Raw genomic sequence first — 11,301 nt, forward strand, 5'->3', positions numbered from 1 at the left:
CCGTTTGATAAGGTTCGGCTTCTTACTGATAAAAAAAAAAACAGACTTCTTTGGTAAGATAACCCTTTTCTTTACCCTTTTTCTACAATTAGCCTTCTTAATAGGGCTAAGTTTCTGGGTAAGTTCTGGGCTAGCTGATTATGATAGGCTTACTTACTTGATACTGTTTTCTTACTTAAAACAGACTTCAAAGCTTGTAAGGTTAGGCTAACTTAATTAATTCAGATTATGGTCTTGGTCTTTAAAGTAAGTTTAGTCTCATTGGTAAGATTAGGTATGGTAAGGTTAGGCTTGATGGTAACATTAGAATTATTGATAATGTTAAGCTTGTTGGTAAGCTGAGCTTATTTGATACGGTAAGGTTAGGCTTCATTTTAATGTTAGGTTTCTTGATAAGGCAAGGTTAGGCTTAAAAGTAAGTCTACCACTAGGGTTGGATTTGGTAAGGTTATGCTTCTTAATAAAGTAAGGGGTATCTTGGTAAGGCTTAGCTTGTTGATAAATTCAGCCTTCTTAATAAGGTTGGCATTTGGTTTTTACCAAGAAGACGTCTTGCTAAGGTTAAGGATCTTTTATAAAATAAGGCTTGATGATAGGATTTGAATGACTTTTGGAGAGAGCTCGTTATATTTAAACTACCTCACTTGGTAAGATAAGCATTCCCATTAATTTAAATGTTCAATTGATGATGGAAAACCAATATCTTTCAACTAAAAGTTGAATATTAAGTAACTAATACAAATATCATGTTGAAAAAGTGGCCATTGATAGGACTGTTCTAACTTAGTAATACATAGTTTTCTCCTGATCATTCTGATCAAATGTCTTTACTAAAATGTTTTTTTTTTCTTTCTGAGCAAATTTTTCTTTTTTTTCTTTTGTTTTGTAGTGCAAAACGTTTGTCGAGTTGACAACACTCGCTGGAGGTCGGTCTCTCCATTGTATGGTTCGCCCGCCTAGTCTAGTGTCTATTATTTCTCTATGACAACCGAATAGAGCAAGAGAGAGAGAGAGATACGGCAAATTGGTGGGGACGTGTGGGGGGGGGAGGGGTCCCCCTCTGCTGGCATCGCTGCTACTGCCGCTGCTGCTGCTGCTGCTGCTGACAGAAAAGTGCCGGCATGTCGCCAGTGTTAAAGTCAACTTCAGTTTGTCCAAGATCGCGCCGACCGAACGAACGCCGCTAAAAAAAAAAACAAAATAAAAAGAAAACGAAACGCGCGCGCGATTTTTCTTCTCCCCCCGTCGAAAAACAACAACAAAAAGAAAGACCATAATTTCCCTTATGCCTTCGTCCTGTGGAAATTGCTGTTGAAATTATTGTGTTTTTTTTTTTTGTTTAGTGTTGGGGAGTTTTCTGAATTGAAAATCAATACGATCAATAAAACTGATTTTTCAATTCGCGCGCGCAGCGACGCAAAACGAAACGAACATTTTATTTTTGTCCATGTGTGTGTGATGAATTTTCTTTGACTAATTTTTTTTTGGTTTTTGAAATGTGAGTGATCAATAGAAATACATACAGATATATTGTGTCTGTGTTTGTGTGCAATTACCAACAATTGGATATACATATATTTAAAAAAAAAAACAAAAAAAGAAAAGGAAAGGTTTCAATCTTTACACTTTATCCTTAAGCATAAGAAAATTGTATGAAAAACCATTAACAGCTTGACTAAACTTAAAGCCAGTCAAAAATATTAACGTTAGGTTATGGAATAAGCAAAAAACGTAAAAGAAATTGAAAGTAATTTCAGTCAGAATCAAAAGCCAAATAAATTCTTAAGGTTCTTGTCCCTGTAATTCGTCCATTTAGGTGCATTCCACAAAAAGGAATGTCAATGCAATTCCATGGCGAGATTCAGACTAGTATTTAGCCCACACCCACAAAGGGTTACCCCATTTGTAAAGGTAATTTTTACCTGTTTTATTACTATACAAAAAAGGGGGACCCAAAAAGAATTAGCCCAGAATCAATCAAACATATACATAAAGCGACTGCACGGAATGATGATGACGATGATGATGATGATGGAAGGTGAGAAGGTGCTGAAGGAAGGGAAGGTAATAGATCAATCCAACCAACGATCGATCGATCGATCGATCGTACGATCGAATTGTGATGAAATTGGCTCACACAGCATTTTCACTAGCCCAAGCGCAATTTACAATTCAATTTTGTATGGAGTGTTGAGCCACCACCTAAAATGGGGCGTGGCAACTAAATTGCTTTGGGGAGGAGATGCCAAATAGAAAGAGAGAGAGAGAGAGAGATAGAGAGTAGGGGAAGAGACATTCCAGCATTCCAAAGTGCAAACGCATTTAGTTGCATGATTTGGCATAACCACAAATGAGTTTCTGTTTGGCCGTTTCTGTTGACTAGTGCCAAACTCCATACGATCGATCGATCGATCAGTCAGTCAGTCAGTCGGTCGGTTGACCAAACCGTTCGATCGATCGATCTATCGATTGAACAGTTAATGACTTTTGGCCAGTTGTTGCCAGTTGCCAGTTTGGTAAAAAGAGAGAGAAAATAAATAAATAAATATTCATACAAGGCGATGACTATTTGAAAACTACTTATAAAAGAGTTCCCCCACCCCCATTCCCCCGTCACCTCACTGAAAAACTCAAACAATTTGTTCGCTCTTCACAGAACACATGTCGTATACGTTATATACTTTTTACTATTAATATACGCGAAAGAAAAGTTTTGACGCAAAACGAAAAATTTCATAATGATAATGGAAAAATTCTATTATCCCATTCTAACTAGCATTTGATTTTTCTCTTTTACAAAGCCCAATTCAAGTTATTAAGGACCTTTCTGCTAACACACATCCTGTTTATCATTCAAAGATCTTTCGCCAGCCAATTCATTTCATCACTGAAAAACACATTCAAGTCGCTTTTTAGAAATAAATCAAATAAATGAACTTTTAGCTGCCATTAAATGATGTAATAGCTAATTGCATTTGCAATTTGTTCTTAATTTTTATTGCTCTAGCTTAGCTTTTTCTCTAAATTTTGCTCTCTATCTCGTAGTTCTCTCTCTCTCTCTCATATCAACTTGATCTTAAAGTCTTAAACTCAGAGTCCACTTTGGTTACTCATCTAAATCTTTCTAAATCTCTCTCTCTCTCTTTCTTTGTGTCTATCTCTCTTGCTCTTTCGTTGGTTTTGGCTTTTTTGCAGCTATTTAAATCATTTGTTGCTGTTGTTGTGATTCACTTTGATTGGCATCTAATTTATGATTGACAGTTACAAACGTTTCAACGACCAAACTCAATGAACGATCGTCAGCATTTGGCATGGTTTTTTTTTTTTCTTCTTCTTCTTGCTTGAATTTTATTTTGGGGCCTACCGCAAAATGGCGAGCGAGCGAAAGAGAGAGAGAGAAAAACCGACCTCTCGTTTAGATATCACGATTATTTTTTCTTTTTTATATATCAAATACTTATAGTAGAACAGTCAGCCAGTCAGTCAGTCAGTCAGCCAACTCACAGCTGTCAATCAAGCTATTAAATAATTTACACACACACACACACTATTAGAGAGACTGGGTAAGAGAGAGAGCGAGATAGAGTTATAGTCTTCGATTCAATAGAGAACAATTGTCATTCGAATTTATGAGCTAACGTCTTGATTTACGTAGTTCCTCGTCTTTTTTTTTTTGAGTTGAGTTTGTTTTTTTGTTTTGTATTTGGTTTTGCGGTTTCTCCAACAGCATTTTGACACCTTGACGAGTTGATGAGCGGAGGCAGCAGCAGCAGCAGCAGCGAAAGCAGCAGGCAGAGGTGGCAGAGACAGAGACAGAGACGAGGCAGTGTCAGTAAAGTTCACACTGTTTGTGGCAAACACTTGCGTCTATTAACTACTGTCTGAGCGATGAAGGGGTTCTCTAGTTCTCTACTCGGATTACAGACTAACTTGGCTAGTTATCAGACAACCCACATATGACCAGGTAAAGCAAGGCATTACATCATCTTTTATTGTGTCTCTCTCTCTCGCTCTCTCTCTCTCTCTGTCTCTTTTTCACTTGGGTCAAGGCAGGGTTAAAACTGATAAGAACTATTTATAGTATATATTTACCATATAAAGGTTAAATTTTGGTATTGTAAGCTTTGGTTTTATTCCTAAATAATTTAATTAGTGTTGGTTTTGAGGTTATGAGATTTCATTTATTTATAATTCTCAACCGTTTTTAGCATTTAAGTTATGTAATGGCTTTAAGCTTCGTATACAATTGTAATCCTCAACTAGTTTTTGCATTAACATTATGAAATGACTCTAAACTCCTACCTCTAAGCACTTCACTTAATTCTTAACTCGTTTTAGCATTAAAGTTATGAAAACAACTAAAGTTTCGTATTCTTATTTGCAATTCTCAACTAGTTTTAGTTGTCCTGTTATGGCATTGGCTTTGCTTATCTATTTTGTTTTTTATAATTCTTAACTAGTTTTAGTATTTATGTTGGCCAGAGCCTCTAAGCTTTGTATGTCTTTTACACTTGATTTTGTTTATAACTCTCAACGAGTTTTAAATTGTAAGCTCTCGTTGCAAGTTTTGCCTACAATTCACTTAGTTGTAATTCTCAACCAGTTTAAGCATTGAAATTATATTATTGTTTGTAAGTTTTGCCTCAAATTTTAACCTTACTTGTTTGTAATTCTCAACTAGTTTAAGAATTTAAAGATAATTATGAAACTTGATGGTTTTTGACTTTAAGCTCAGTTTTTTCTATATTTTTGTTCATTAGATTGACATTATGACGATTCACAGCCAAGAGTTTCCGCTAGACAAAGAAATTATTCTCTCCTATAGAGAAAGACTAGAATTTTGTTCCCCCATTCGGCCTTGAAATTAAAAGTTTCGTTTTCAAATAATTGTATCTAATTACCTTTCATACATTTGTGTCACTGATATATTCACTCTAACTGTACATATGTGTGTATGTATATAATTTCCTTTTTTGATATTTTCTTGAGACATTTATTAATTACTTATTGAAAAAATTGATTGATTTTAGGCATTTTTCCTTATAACTTTTAGTAAGTACTTTAAGTACTTGCTAAAACCAATTGCTCATGTTGACTTGTCTAAAAAGTGTAAGTCTAGGGTAACTGCTATTTGCGTTTATAAAGGGGGAGGTGGGAGGTGGATGGTGTTTCGTATCTAAGAGTAGAAACCTTATTTGTTCTAATAGAGATTTCTCAATTCTATTCTATGTTCTGGTCGAATGGTCATGGAGCATTGGCTCTGGTTATGGTTATGGGTCTGGTCTGGTTTGCTCTGGTCTGGTCTTTTCTGTTCTGTTCTGATCTGTTTTGTGTGGTCGCTTTGCGTTGATTGTGTTGTTGATTGCTTTTTGCTTTGCAATGGCATTTTGTACGCATGTTTCAGACATTTAACATATCTTTCGTTTCATATAGACAGGAGACAGATATCATACATCTCTATGTTCTACATGTGTACATATACATACATACATACATATATATATATAGGTATATTTCTATATATTTAAAAGAGAATGGGAGAGGCAGAGGCAAAAGAAAATTTCTTTGGTGGCTTTGGTGGCGGGGCCATGAGGCCAAAACATTTATAGGAATATTTGAAATTGCAGACAAACGTCGAGCATTAAATGAGGCTGACAAAAACGAAAAAAAAAACAAAACAGAAAACCCAACAACAAAGACAAACATAATAAATAAATAATTTACAAAAAAAAAAAAAAAAAATGAAAATGGAAATGCGGTTAAAAGCCAAATTGTGTTGTTGTTGTCGTTGTTTTTGTTGCTGCTGACTATTTTGGTCTATATTATATCGTATATATACATATATATTCACTGTGTATGTATGTGTGTGTGTGTGTGTGTGTGTATGAGAAGAGCAGAGAAAACTATTTTAATTTGTTTTATTTTTATTTGAAATGTGACAGAAATTATTGTTAACGATATCGCGCGATGTCTGCCTATGTGTGTGTGTATGTGTGTGTGTTTGTGTGTGTGTATGTGTGTGTGTGTGTGTGTCTGTATGTGTCAGCCGCTTGATAATGAAATCGAAATCGAAAGCAAACAAATGAATTAACCAAACGCCCCCTCCAAATGGCCAACATAACATGAAAAAATCTTGTTGCAAAATTCCATTTTCAATTCTACATACATATTATTTTTTTTGGTTACGTTTTGCTTCTTTTTTTGATTTTTAATACCCTTTTGCAGAGATGGTATATTAATTTAGAGTAAGAGACGGATTGTTCACTTGCTACCCATTTAAAGTTTAAGCAAATATATTCTTGATCAGCCCCACGAGGCAAGTTCATCCATAGAAACTCCTCGCAGAACCTACTATATTCTGAATTTATTTAGAATTTACCATAATATCTTTTTCCTTTTTAAGAAACCATCGATTAATAACTTAATTTTAGATTAATAACTTTCTTATTTTGAAAGAAATTCTTTTCAAATTTAATATTTATACACTCTAATACACTTTTTAAGGATTGTGCCAAATTTCATAAAAATCTAATGACTCTATCATGTTGTTTTCAGTGAAATTGTATATTATAAAATGGCTTGCCAAAATGGATCGCAGTCTGTGGCGGTAAATTTCTTCACACATAATCTCTGAAATTTCTAAAGAACAATTCTCCCTCCATTATGCCCGATTACCCTTACTTTAAGTTTGTTTGACTTTTCCGATCAAGGATTTTCGACTGCGTCCCCTATTGGTAGGGCAAGAGTAACACAAAAACCTTATAAGGGTATGCAAAGTTCGGCCAGACCGAAGTTTGTCTGATCCTTGATTTTGTTTTTATTTATTTTGGTTTCACTTTTGTCATATTTTCTCACATTATTTATTACTAATACTTAATATATTTCTTGTTGCTGGCTTCATTTATTTTTTTTTTGCGGTTTTTTTTTCTTTCATTTTCTCTGTGTGTGTGTGTGTGTGTGTATGTGTGTTTTTTGTATATTTAATTGCGCTCACACGTGCCCCTGGACGCAGCCAAAGAACATAAATATGTGTATGTATTATGGCTTTTGGATGATATATCGTCAGCCATAAAGGGATTTGTCGCCAGCCAGAATATGAAAAACACAAAAACCAAAAACTAAACAGAAGAAAAAAAGCAAACAGCAACAAGAAAAATACAAAAAAAGCCATAGCAAAGAATGGCTAATGGCTTGAAATACTCTATACGAGGTTTGTGGTTGGGGGGTATCATCCCTTGGACTCCACTATGTGTCATTCTTAACACTTTGGCGCCACTAGCGTTCAGCTTTGTCAAGAGTTTAAGAATTTCTGAAAGAACACTCATTAAAAATCCAAAAATTTTAAATTTTAAATTTAATTAGTTGAGACAATTAATTGTTAACCAATGCGAAATGCAGGCTTTAATTTTGGATTTTATGGTTAGGAATTTAATCATTGAATTGATGACAAGTGAACACACATAATCAAAGGGCTAAAATCAAGAATTGTATGAATTGCCAATGACTTTGAAGAGTTTAGATTGGGTAAGATCAACCATATTTTGATAATTAAGTTTAACATATTGGCGAAATAAACAAAGAATAGATTTATTTATTTATTTATTTACAATTTTAGATAAAGTATTAAATACTAGACCTAAACAAAAACAATGAGTACTAGCTACAAGGCCTTCGACTCTAGAATAGATTTAATTCTATTGCAGATGTCCAACATTTTATATATTATATAATCACATACAGATTTATTGGACAAGAATGCCTTTAAAATGAAATAATTCAATTCTAATTCTTTCATAAATATTCTGAATAACTCAACTTCTTCCATGCCCTTAAGACCATTTTAAAATGAATGGGAATTTCCACAAGTATCGAAACCAAGATAAATAACCTTAGCGTTTCTATATTTTCAATGTTAGGTAAAGTAACCAAAATGATATTTTTTTATCATTTTGAAAAACTCCTTACTCCATGTATACAGTTCCAATTTTCTCGGCTCCTTAATAACTTAATCGAATAATTTTTTCTGTAATTTGTTGGTTATTGTGTTCAGATTATGAACCGTAAAAATGGTCTTCATAGTTTAATCCGTTTTTTTCACAGGTGCATTTGAACAAAGAGAAGTCCTTTTTTTGGGGGGCATTTATTTAAGACGTTTTTTCCAAAATCTTAAATATTGAAGATAGACGTTTGAAATCTTCGAAGAAGTTGAAGATCTAGCAAAACTAAGATAAACTGCATACCACTAATTTTGGATTTAGCCCCAACTTTCAATTTGGGGCCAATTGAAAATCTGAATTTTGTATGAAAATTTTTGGTCCTTTGGGCGAGTCCATTTTACGACACTAATTCATACTAAAGTACTTTTTAAAGACATTTTATGCAAAACTGCCCTTCTATTCTCCGTCTCTTTCTTTTTATGGGTATAGAAGGGTGGGAATAGAAGGGCAGTTTTGCATAAAATGTCTCATATTGATAGGCAAAAAAAACTATCTAATTTTTATTCGATTTTAATGAAAAATATGTCATTCGACGGGAAATTCAATTTACTTTCTTTCGTAGTTCAAGAAAAAAAGTACTTTAGTATGAATTAGTGTCGTAAAATGGACTCGCCCAAAGGACCAAAAATTTTCATACAAAATTCAGATTTTCAATTGGCCCCAAATTGAAAGTTGGGGCTAAATCCAAAATTAGTGGTATGCAGTTTATCTTAGTTTTGCTAGATCTTCAACTTCTTTGAAGATTTCAAACGTCTATCTTCAATATTTAAGATTTTGGAAAAAACGTCTTAAATAAATGCCCCCCAAAAAAAGGACTTCTCTTTGTTCAAATGCACCTGTGAAAAAAACGGATTAAACTATGAAGACCATTTTTACGGTTCATAATCTGAACACAATAACCAACAAATTACAGAAAAAATTATTCGATTAAGTTATTAAGGAGCCGAGAAAATTGGAACTAAAAAAAAAAAAAAAAAACGTTTTAAATACGTGACCGCCACTGTACCTGTAACTTTGCCATATGTTAACCGATTCTCGAAAGCATCATTTTTATAATGCTTTTAAATTCAATTTTAAATTGTGTTTATTATTGACGAAAATTATAAAGTTATCTTATCAAGCAAAACATTACAATAAATCTTATTTCATCAATGTCTAATTTAGTCAATTTTTGGAGTATTTGAAAAATTCATAAATAATGTCTTTTAAGGCGCATTAAAATCTGGAAAACAATTTTTTTTTAATTTTGCATTATGATTTTTTTTTTTTAAGTCGTCTTGAAATTAATTAATTTGCTTTTTGAAATCGGCTGGAAATTGACGAAAATACAGTCTGAGTTGTAAATCTGTCAATTTGTCAATTTTTGATCGATTTTCAAAATTCATTTCCACCAAGAAGTAAAATTTTGACCATTTTCGCATAAAATCATCATGATATTGGCGAAAATAAAGTCCTGAAAAGAAAGTAGAATGACTAAAAGAACCATTATCTTTGCGTATAGTTTTTGGCCGATTTTCATTTATGACTCAATATCTTTCACATTGGCCAATTGATCTTGTAAACAAAGATGAGATATTTTTGTAATCATAAAGAAATTTTTGTACATTGAACATCGAATGTTGTGTGAATTTTAAACGCCTTTCATATCTATAATGGGAGAAATCCTTCGATTAAGTTATTAAGGAGCCGAGAAAATTGGAACTAAAAAAAAAAAAAAAACGTTTTAAATACGTGACCGCCACTGTACCTGTAACTTTGCCATATGTTAACCGATTCTCGAAAGCATCATTTTTATAATGCTTTTAAATTCAATTTTAAATTGTGTTTATTATTGACGAAAATTATAAAGTTATCTTATCAAGCAAAACATTACAATAAATCTTATTTCATCAATGTCTAATTTAGTCAATTTTTGGAGTATTTGAAAAATTCATAAATAATGTCTTTTAAGGCGCATTAAAATCTGGAAAACAATTTTTTTTTAATTTTGCATTATGATTTTTTTTTTTTAAGTCGTCTTGAAATTAATTAATTTGCTTTTTGAAATCGGCTGGAAATTGACGAAAATACAGTCTGAGTTGTAAATCTGTCAATTTGTCAATTTTTGATCGATTTTCAAAATTCATTTCCACCAAGAAGTAAAATTTTGACCATTTTCGCATAAAATCATCATGATATTGGCGAAAATAAAGTCCTGAAAAGAAAGTAGAATGACTAAAAGAACCATTATCTTTGCGTATAGTTTTTGGCCGATTTTCATTTATGACTCAATATCTTTCACATTGGCCAATTGATCTTGTAAACAAAGATGAGATATTTTTGTAATCATAAAGAAATTTTTGTACATTGAACATCGAATGTTGTGTGAATTTTAAACGCCTTTCATATCTATAATGGGAGAAATCCTTCGATTAAGTTATTAAGGAGCCGAGAAAATTGGAACTAAAAAAAAAAAAAAAAACGTTTTAAATACGTGACCGCCACTGTACCTGTAACTTTGCCATATGTTAACCGATTCTCGAAAGCATCATTTTTATAATGCTTTTAAATTCAATTTTAAATTGTGTTTATTATTGACGAAAATTATAAAGTTATCTTATCAAGCAAAACATTACAATAAATCTTATTTCATCAATGTCTAATTTAGTCAATTTTTGGAGTATTTGAAAAATTCATAAATAATGTCTTTTAAGGCGCATTAAAATCTGGAAAACAATTTTTTTTTAATTTTGCATTATGATTTTTTTTTTTTAAGTCGTCTTGAAATTAATTAATTTGCTTTTTGAAATCGGCTGGAAATTGACGAAAATACAGTCTGAGTTGTAAATCTGTCAATTTGTCAATTTTTGATCGATTTTCAAAATTCATTTCCACCAAGAAGTAAAATTTTGACCATTTTCGCATAAAATCATCATGATATTGGCGAAAATAAAGTCCTGAAAAGAAAGTAGAATGACTAAAAGAACCATTATCTTTGCGTATAGTTTTTGGCCGATTTTCATTTATGACTCAATATCTTTCACATTGGCCAATTGATCTTGTAAACAAAGATGAGATATTTTTGTAATCATAAAGAAATTTTTGTACATTGAACATCGAATGTTGTGTGAATTTTAAACGCCTTTCATATCTATAATGGGAGAAATCCTATGTCTTGGCTCGGACTATGGCGGATCTGTAAGATCCCTTCGTTTTTTTTTTTTCTCGTTGCCAGTCGATGATTGGTCCAGCAGCGGCAGCATCAGCAGGTCATAAATGATGTGCTCAGAGGCTCATCTCAGCTCACGCCCATTGCCCACGCATC

Source organism: Drosophila willistoni, assembly GCF_018902025.1.
Source record: "Drosophila willistoni isolate 14030-0811.24 chromosome XL unlocalized genomic scaffold, UCI_dwil_1.1 Seg141, whole genome shotgun sequence".
Taxonomy (NCBI): domain Eukaryota; kingdom Metazoa; phylum Arthropoda; class Insecta; order Diptera; family Drosophilidae; genus Drosophila; species Drosophila willistoni.